General features: G+C 29.6%; 1 long non-coding RNA gene across 2 annotated transcripts; it reads right to left on the bottom strand.

Moving 5' to 3' along the window:
* Positions 1-2,673: 2,673 nt before the first annotated feature.
* LOC139862602 (uncharacterized) lies at positions 2,674-4,765 on the bottom strand. Of its 2 annotated transcripts, none has more exons than XR_011764226.1 (3): positions 4,522-4,765; positions 3,557-4,165; positions 2,674-3,443 (listed from the first exon to the last, which is right to left on the bottom strand). It is a non-coding gene; the product is annotated as an uncharacterized lncRNA (long non-coding RNA). The 2 variants fall into 2 exon arrangements; XR_011764227.1 differs by lacking the exon at positions 4,522-4,765 and having other exon boundaries at positions 2,674-3,043; positions 3,354-3,443; positions 3,557-4,511.
* Positions 4,766-9,997: the final 5,232 nt, after the last annotated feature.

The raw sequence follows: 9,997 nt of genomic DNA, 5'->3' as shown, positions 1-9,997 counted from the left end.
CATAAATTCTAAAAACTAAATTCTAAACTCTAAAGCCTAAATTCCAAACCCTAAACCCTTAACTCTAAATCTTAAACCCTAAACACTAAACCGTAAACCCTATACACTAAACCCTAAACCCTAAAGCATAAATTCTAAAATCTTAACCCTAAACCCTAAATCCTAAACTGTAAACCGTAAACCCTAAATAGCAATTTCTAAACCTTAAACCATAGTAAATTGAAGGATGTCATCTACTCTAATGTTTAGATCCTTGACAATCTCTTTCCATCATGTGTTCAAAAGCAGACTATCTCCATCCCATTTCATTTCAACTTGGTCCTGGTAACCTTCGGAAGTGGTAATGAACATCATATGAATTGGTCTATAGCTTTTTTATTAACCTGTGTATTCAACCATTTTTTTAATTGACTAATCCCAGGGCGACTACACGCTTTGCGAGCAGTCCGAAGTCATTGCAGGCAAACCTCCATGTCCATGAGGGAGAATAACTTTGTGAATGGCAGGAATCGAACCTTTGACCTACACATTGGAAGGTCAAAGTCTTACCATGTCACCACCACCCTCATGGTTAATTGGTCTATAGTTATTGTAGTGAGTTTTGATCCACTTAATTGGCAATTTCTGTGAATATAAAAAAATTATATTTATTTGTTAAAGAACATAGTAAAGTATTTTTTTCAAAAGAAGTAGTTTTAACAACAATTTACATTGAGCGTTCCATGAAAGTATAAGTATCAGCGGTAACGACATCAATAAATGATGGTAGTCCTATTGATGAAGTCATGACCCTTCAGTTGTAATCTGTTTTAAAAAAACAGGAGTCTTAACATATATTTAACGAAGCTTAATCACAAATTAGATAGACATATACTTCAAATTGCGTAATTTTGTATTGTACTTAATTTTAAGATTTACCAAGAGCATCAAATATGTAATTTACCCATATTTTATATACTTAATACAGACCTAGATGAGACCCACCCATTTAGCCACCATAAAAGAGCAATAACAATAAGAAACAGATCTTAATCAAATATGTATACAACAGTTATCAAAATAAAGTTTGTTAAATTGCTTATACTAAATCACTTGAGAACCTTAATGGACTTTGTGATGTAAAGATATTATCGGAATCCACATCGATTTTTCAGGTTTTTTTTTTTTTTTTTTTTTTTTTTTTTAATTTTATTTTATTTTTTATTTTTTTTGTATTTGTATTTTTTTGTTTTTGTTTATAATGAATGAACACAATGTTTGTTACTGAATACTATGAAATCATGCAAACAATTTACTTATTATTATGCTTAACTTATGATCCATGTTATTATACATATAAATATATCTTTAATCCAAATAAAAAAAAAAATAAGATACAGTAGTATAAACCCTAACAAATGTTACAATGTTTTTTAGAGTAACGATTAACCTATAAAGCACAACTGTATGAATTTTAAGTATAAGGAAATAATACGAAGAAAAGAAATCTAAGAAAGATACGTGCATATGCGTCGTTATCGGAGTAGTTTCTTCCGGTAATGTATTGTGGTTGTCTAGAATTTTAATCAGAGATGAGAATTTCTAAAGCATGACGATTGAAACAATTGAATTAGAAAACTGATGAATACCAGTAATCGATTGTGACGGTGGAGATAGCAATAGCGGCGGCAACAGAAATGACGATAGTCGTGGAAAAGGGTTAGTTGTTCATCACAATTAAAGGATTCAAAAGGGTAAAAACTAATCGGAGATGATTTTGGATAAGTCCAATTGCAGATGAAATAACGAATTAAACATGATAATAGATGAAGAAGATGAACGTTTGAGGAACCAGACATGAAGAGTGGAGTAAAATCATTCAAGATTTGAGAAAATGAAAGGTATTAGGTTATCCGTGTCGATTATCCATTATTTGTAATCAAAATTTGCAATGAAGTACAAATGTATGTTGTATCAAATTACAACCATTGTCCAATGTGTATGTTGCTTGGTCTTTGACCAAAGCAGTCACCATTGGTCAAACTCTCATGATAATGAAATTGAAACGGTCCGAATAGTTTTTTATGCTCACTGTACAGTTTGACCAAAGTAGTCAATATGCATGCTGTTTGGACATTGACTAATCAACATTTGTCAAACTGCATTTTGCCATGAAGTTTTTACAACATTCTCAAATCGCACACTAAACATTCCTTAAATAAATTTTCAAATTGGTGTCATACAATTATATCAAGTAAATGCATATATTTTCGTTGTTTTTTTCTTCTTTTTTTTATGCTTGAAACAATAAGTTATAAGCTGAGACTTGCAAAACTAATCTCAAGTTGTATCTTATACCCAAATACACTGCCAGGTAGTATTTTATACCCAAATACACACACACTATTCTCTTATAACATTAATACCCAAATACACGAACACCATTCTCTTCTGACATAAGTTATGATACACGATCATTCTAACACATTTACTATGTATGTTTGAGTTATAAGTTCAAATTAAGTGGACGTGGCATTGATGGTTGGAATTTGGTGACCATACTTATTAGTTCAAATTAGAAAGAGTGTCCAATAAGTTTAAAGGAAACATAAAAGTAAAAGCCCAAAAATTCAATAAACCCACCCGTAGTGCAAAGAATTAATCAAATAAATTCTTATAATAATACTTAAAAAAAACTCACAGGTCTGCATACTCAAAAACATGTCCAAAATAGTGAATAAATTGTACAATCGAGTGAATTTGAGCCAGAAGAAAGAAGTAAGAATCAAATTAAATAAATCACACACCCTCATGAGATTAGAGTTTGAGGATAATGTCATCGCGAAAACGTAATAAGATTCACAGCCACCACCAAGATGACTCGGCAAATCTTTAGAAGCCTCGGACTCACTCCAACCATCAGACCATGAATTACTTTAACCCAACCTTTTAGCGTTGATCAACTTGTAAGGTGTTTTTGAGCGATTTGGGACGGACTAGTCTCCAAATCGACGCATCGGCCGACTTTTACAACAGTGGTTAGATGTAAAAAGAGAAAGCAAGCCTGCAAATTACAATCATTAAATGAACAGCCTAAATAGCATCCTTGATATAAATAAACGTTCTTTTGTGATTCACCACCATCCACGAGCTTCAAAGGCTCACGCATGAGAAGATTCTCGAAGAAACAATAAAGCATTGTGAGAATGACTAAATAACTAAAGTAACATAGAATCTAAGCAACATCATATACAACCCCACATGCAACATTTGCACTCATTTATGCACAAATTGATCAAAAAAAAAATTGTCGATCGCACTCACGGGTTGTCCTAAGGTTTGCAAGATAATATGTTTCAGATAATTTGACTTACAGTGCATCAGCTTCTCCATTTGGCCCATCTTTGTTCTTATGTTTTATTGTAAACCCGCAAGAAGTTCCGAGCAAATCAACAATGAATGCTCTTCATAGTAAGACAATTAAAAATAAGAAAGAAACACACACTAAACTGATTGAATGCTCTTCATCGTAAGACAATTAAAAATAATAAATTGTTTTAAGATATAATCGATGTACCAGCATGGTCTCCGGGCAAGTTAATTGACAAATGAAGCCAGGGATTTTGTGTCGTCTTTCTAAGTTGGGGATTTGATTCAAGCATGCCTCGCATATGTGGATTATGTATCAACACTCTTAGTTGGGGGTGTACCAATCCTAATAAAGTTTGATGTAGCCGTGTCTGTGTATGTTGCATTAGATGCACCTGCATAGTCACCTTAAGTTTAATGATTAATAAACATAAATTCCATACCAGAATATATAGAAGTCGACAATGTTAATAAAGTAGCAAAACATGTTTAATATATGAGCTGCAAATCAAATATCAATTACATAATTTTTAATCAAATCATATACCTTATGGCTTATGCCCAAAATTAACTCACATTGCATATACACGCACATACATCTAGATGTATGGGTGCATAATTTTACCAGGTTAATCGATATCAACATTGAATGTGCCACATTCATAAACCAATCGGGCCAGAAAAGGCAAGAGCAGCTACAGTAACTCCGATCTAAAAGTCCATCACAGTGGGGTTTATAGCCAAGTGGTATGATGATACATTTAATCAAATGGTTGAGGCTCCTATTCACAACGCTCAATCTAGCAAGAGCTACCACCTTCAAATCAGGCCTAATTATTAGCAACCTCCAAATATATTAAAACTTTAAAAATTGTAAGTTCAACTGAAATAAGGACAGGATATTTGTATATCAAGAATTAAGAAACTATTATAGTAATTTAGTTCTCATAATCAATAAAGCATAGTTGATACAATACTATACTCCGTATAACTCAGCTCAGACCACCTATTATGCATAGCCTATTATGCATTCTACCTGCCTAAGAAATAGTATTGATTATGCACATAAAGCAATAACAACGAGACTATAAAATCCGTATACCAAATAATATAATATTACGCAATAAAATTATAGTTCGAAAAATCATAAATAAAAGCATAGGGCTAACATACCGTGATTGTTTAAACGCTAAGACTGAATCGAATGTGATGGCACCCTGATTGTTTATCTTCAAGATGCTAATCTTGTTCATCCTGAAATTAGGGCTAACATCAGAAATCATACAAAAAAACACATCGTAAACTCTGATTGAGGTTTTAGTCGTGGAACTATGGTCGTGGTGCCACGGATAGCGTATTTGGGTGGCGGCGATTAGAGCGTATATGGAAGGAGGAGGAAGAAGAATATGGGTTTCAAAATCACGGATATTGATTTGAGCGTATGAATGATCAGATTACATTAATTAAAATATTAAGAAGGGTAATTTTGGGAGATTAGTATAAAGAATGGATTTATTAGCTAACAGTGATAGAGGATAAATATTAGCCATTGGATGAAAGGGTATCATGAAGTAATTTTTTAATCTAACGGTGATTAAGGGAGTTTTGAAAACATTTATTAGCTAATAAAGACTCTCTGTAGGATAGGATATATATATATATATATATATATATATATATATATATATATATATATATATATATATATATAAACGTACAAAAACATATGCATATACATCTATATATCGATATACATTGCCATCCCTATGTGTACCAGACTCAAATGCCTAAAAAAAATTAGAAAACCCGAATCCAACCTTAGTGGGCGGTTAAATCAAACGATCAATTAATTAAGCGATATACAATCAAAACGACAAAGGATTTAGTGTATAAAGTATGCCTGAATGGCACGTAAGTTTAATTTTTAACAACTAATGGTGGTTATACGTGTAGGGTAGTTAGTCATGCATTTTGATATTAACTAGAAAAAATATCGGCCCGCGCAATGCGACGTGGCTTTTCTTAGCGTTATTTATTTACAGAATTTAAAACGCGTTGTTACGAGTATTTTTGAAAACACTTGGTTACTATCTAGTATATCTAATGTATAACACGTTTTTAACGCTCGGAAAATCTCGTAGAAAAGGGATCAGAACCACCGATATATATGAGGTGGTTAGTTTGGGTTGTTTATTATACGTGTATGTATATGTATAAAAAGTAGTCCGAAAATACTTAGCGTTTTTTAAAAACAGTCCGTTTCGCGCGTACGCAGCTGTGTTGTGTGCGTAAAATTATTTTAAGTTGAATGGTATTGTCGGGAAAATTTAACTCGCACCGAGCGGGAAGATAGGGACCGTTAACCACCGATATATATGAGGTGGTTAGTTTGAGTTGTTTATTATACGTGTATGTATATGTATAAAAAGTAGTCCGAAAATACTTAGCGTTTTTTAAAAACAGTCCGTTTCGCGCGTACGCAGTTGTGTTGTGTGCGTAAAATTATTTTAAGTTGAATGGTATTGTCGGGAAAATTTAACTCGCACCGAGTGGGAAGATAGGGACCGCTAAAAATTTAAGTGGAGTTAATTTAATTTTTTTAAATAAAATTATATTTTTACATTTTTTACCCCTGAAAACTTTGTAAATTTGTCATAGTTTGAGGGGGTGGTTTATAAATTTTTTTCTTGTTGTCGTTTTGGTGAAGTTGCAACGACAAAGTTTGGAACTCCATTTAGTATGTAGGGTAAATAAATAAATAAATAAATGTAAATGTAAATAGGTTACGGCACTTTGAGTTTAAATCATCAGTCATATTTCACTAGTATAAATACATAAAATTACAATCTATACATTATTATAAAGCGCGTGCCAATAATCCTACGTGTCAATTTATCAATTAATCTGAATTAAATTTGCACACGTGTCAATTCTTCAATTAAACTGAATTAAACAATCATACATGTCATTTTCTCAATTAAACTGAATCAAATAATAATAACTTCTTAAAATAACTCCCCTAAATTAAGGTCCTAAATTAAGGTATGTAATTTTCACGGTAATCTCTACCTTCAATTTTAATATTGAGGTTTACTTGACCGATCAAAATCATTAACTAATTTTAATGATTTATAAAAAATAATATTTTAACACATAAAATATGAAATACGCCGTATAATTTAACTAACTGATTATATTAATTTGTCGTGGGATTAACTTGAGAGTCTAGATAAAAGCCACACGTGATAAACTTAACAATTATTTTTAAATAAAATTAAATTAGTTAATTAAACTTTATAATTATAAACTAATCAAAATGTTTTATTCATATATAAACCCAAACCTATTGTATCGATCTCTTTGTGCTTTGGTTTAAGGTTTATAAAACCTCCTAATAAGATATGTTCATTACTTGATCTTCAAACAATAAAGAAATAAAATGTTAGAATTTTTATGGCATACATTATTTGCACAAGTATAACTATAAAGATAATTCATATATAATGTTGCCACATATCACTTTCTCTATAATTCTTAATTTTTTAGTTATTGATATATTTTTCGAAACAAAATATCAACTTAACTTTTTAGGAAAATATAAAAATAAGTAGTCATGTAGACATTAGTTAAAACGTATATTTAAAATTTTACTCAATAGCCGCTCATAAAACACTATTAGAATTAAAAAACTTCTTTAAAAAGATGAAAGTAATATCTACTATCATTAATAATTTAACATTAACGAAAACGTATATTTACAACTTCAATTTAACAGACGGGCTCATAAAACACTATCAGAAATAAAAACTTTTTAAAAAACATGAAAATAATACTATTATTATTACAATAGCGAAAACGTATATTTACAACTTACGTTCACCGGACGAGTTAATAAAACGTTATCAAAATTAATTTTTTTTTTAAAGAAACTTGAAATAGATTTTATTGTATATTTGACATTAGCGAAAACCTATATTTACAATTTCCGTACAACGGACGGGCTCATAAAACTAGTTCATAGATATAGATAATGATGATAGAGTAAATTATAGTCCGTAGTACAATAAAGGCAAGATATATGGCTACAAGCATGATAAGTGCGTTATCATCTTTACAAATAATCGTAAAGTGAGTATTCTCATATTATTTTAAAAAATTGAGATATGTGTCATTATTGTATTAATTGCTACTTGAATAGGTACAATCTATGTACTTTTATTATGAGATGTGCATTGCATATGAATATACTATATACTCTTCTCGTCTCAATTTAATAGTCTCTGTTTGACTTTTTAAATCTTTCTTCACTAACTTAGAAATAAAATATACGAGTATTTATTTGTATTATATGTTATTTAATGATATGATATTGAATATAAATGAAAACACGTTTAAAGTCCAGTACATTCATATAAATTTCATCAAATAATACATAACACAAATGAAAATATTTTTAAGTCAAAGTTGGTAAAAAGTACTTGAAAAATCAAACATAGACTATTTAATTGAGACGGATGGAGTATGTATTAATTACTTTCGAGCCATAAGTCGGTATATGGTGGAATAATTATTGTAAGACACGCGGATTGAATTCGGTTACTCGGTTCAATGAAAAATATTAAAAATATGGACGGATGATCGTAATGCGTTAATACATAGAGCTCAAATATTATTATTTTTATAGCTATCTGAAACCCTAAATGTTCGAGTTTGGTATTTTGCACAAAAAACACACGACTCTCACAAAGCCTTTATGTTTACACATACTATCGTACATATCTCTGGTTATTCAAGGAAGATCGATCCAAGGGAGTGAGTCTAATTGAATAAAATAAAGTAAAATGGGATCGGCGATATGACATTCGACGATGTCGATTTAGCTATTGTTTGTACCTAGTCGAGAACAACAACAACAAAACCCAATACCACATAGGTGGTGTATGGGGGAGGTGAGATGTGGACAATCCTTCCCTTATTCGAGAATAAAGACAAGTCATTTCTGTACCCAGAGTAAAACTTTCAAAGTAGGGAAAGTCATCTCTCTCTCTATTCGACAGATAAAGAAATTGCTTCCGAGTGGACCTCCGGTCAAAAAGTATAAATTTTTTATTTTAAGAATAAAATAGAATTAAAAAATAAAATAAAATAAAAAGTTAAATTAAATTAAACTAAATTAAATAAAAATAAAATAAAAGACGCCATTAAATGGTAAAATCAAATTTTCATGGGTTTTAAATCCCGCCTGAAATTTACTTTAAGCTCTAGGGGTCAATCAAGTCGCCAATAAATCGACGTTTGCTGTCGACTTAATAACTAGAGCCGTACTCCGGCCAACGATTGAAAAAAAAAATGCAAGGACAACTACACTAAAAATAAACGATAAGCATATATAAACACCCATATAAACATGAATACACACATACATACATATACATACATAAATGTATAAACATATACAGCACATAAATAATAATAACAATAATAATAATAATAATAAATAATAATAATAATAATAATAATAATAATAATAATAATAATAATAATAATAATAATAATAATAATAATACTAATAATTTTACATAGAAATAGAAATAGTATTAATATTGATAATAACAATACTAATACTAATAATATTAGTGTTTAGTAATAATAATAATAATAGTATATAGTAATAATAAAAAAAAAGTAACAGTAAAGGTAATAATAATAATAATAATAATAATAATAATAATAATAATAATAATAATAATAATAATAATAATAATAATAATAATAATAATAATAATAATAATAATAAGAGTACTATAATAGTAATCATACTAAAAATAATAATGGTAATAATCAAGGTTGCAAAATTCGCTATTCGGAGATTAATCGGTCGGGACTTTGAAAAGATTAATCAACAATTCGGAGATTAATCAGAGATTAATCGGATTGTACTGTATACATTTAAATATTACTCCCTCCGTCCCATATCAATAGTCCACCTTTCCTTTTTCGTCCGTCCCAAATTAATAGTCCACTTTCATAAATGGAAAAGAATAATTGGTTAAAGTACTTTTATACCCTAGCTTTATTTAAGTAAGACAAAGGCATAGGTAAAAAGTAATGGGTAAAATTGGAAAGTAGGGAAAAAGTAAATAAAAAGTACATGTGACAGTCACTTTTTCTTAAACTGTGTGTTTTTGGTCTGTGGACTATTAAATTGGGACGGAGGGAGTAAATTTTAAAAATTATATGTGTAAATATAGAAAAAAATCATAAATATAAAAATAAACTTTAACATAATTGTCTAAAATTGTTCATTTTGCTCCAAAACTATAAATTTTTAGTTTAAATTCATGTAAAATGTTAACCTTTTTTACTTTGACCGACTTTTGGTTACCAAATTTGGTTTTGATCTATCAATTGACGTTGACCGTTTAATTAAACGGATTTTTGAAAATCGGAACGGATTTCTCTTAAAAATGATTGATCGGAGATTAATCGGCGAGTAATCGGGTTTTTTACAACATTGGTAATAATTGTGATAGTAATAAAAATAATAAAAAACAATAGTGATATTAATAATATCAAATTTTACAACTAATAATAATAATAATAATAATAATAATAATAATAATAATAATAATAATAATAATAATAATAA

This window comes from Rutidosis leptorrhynchoides, chromosome 8 (assembly GCF_046630445.1).
Source record: "Rutidosis leptorrhynchoides isolate AG116_Rl617_1_P2 chromosome 8, CSIRO_AGI_Rlap_v1, whole genome shotgun sequence".
Classification (NCBI taxonomy): Eukaryota; Viridiplantae; Streptophyta; class Magnoliopsida; order Asterales; family Asteraceae; genus Rutidosis; species Rutidosis leptorrhynchoides.
This window is presented reverse-complemented; position numbering and strand designations above follow the sequence as displayed.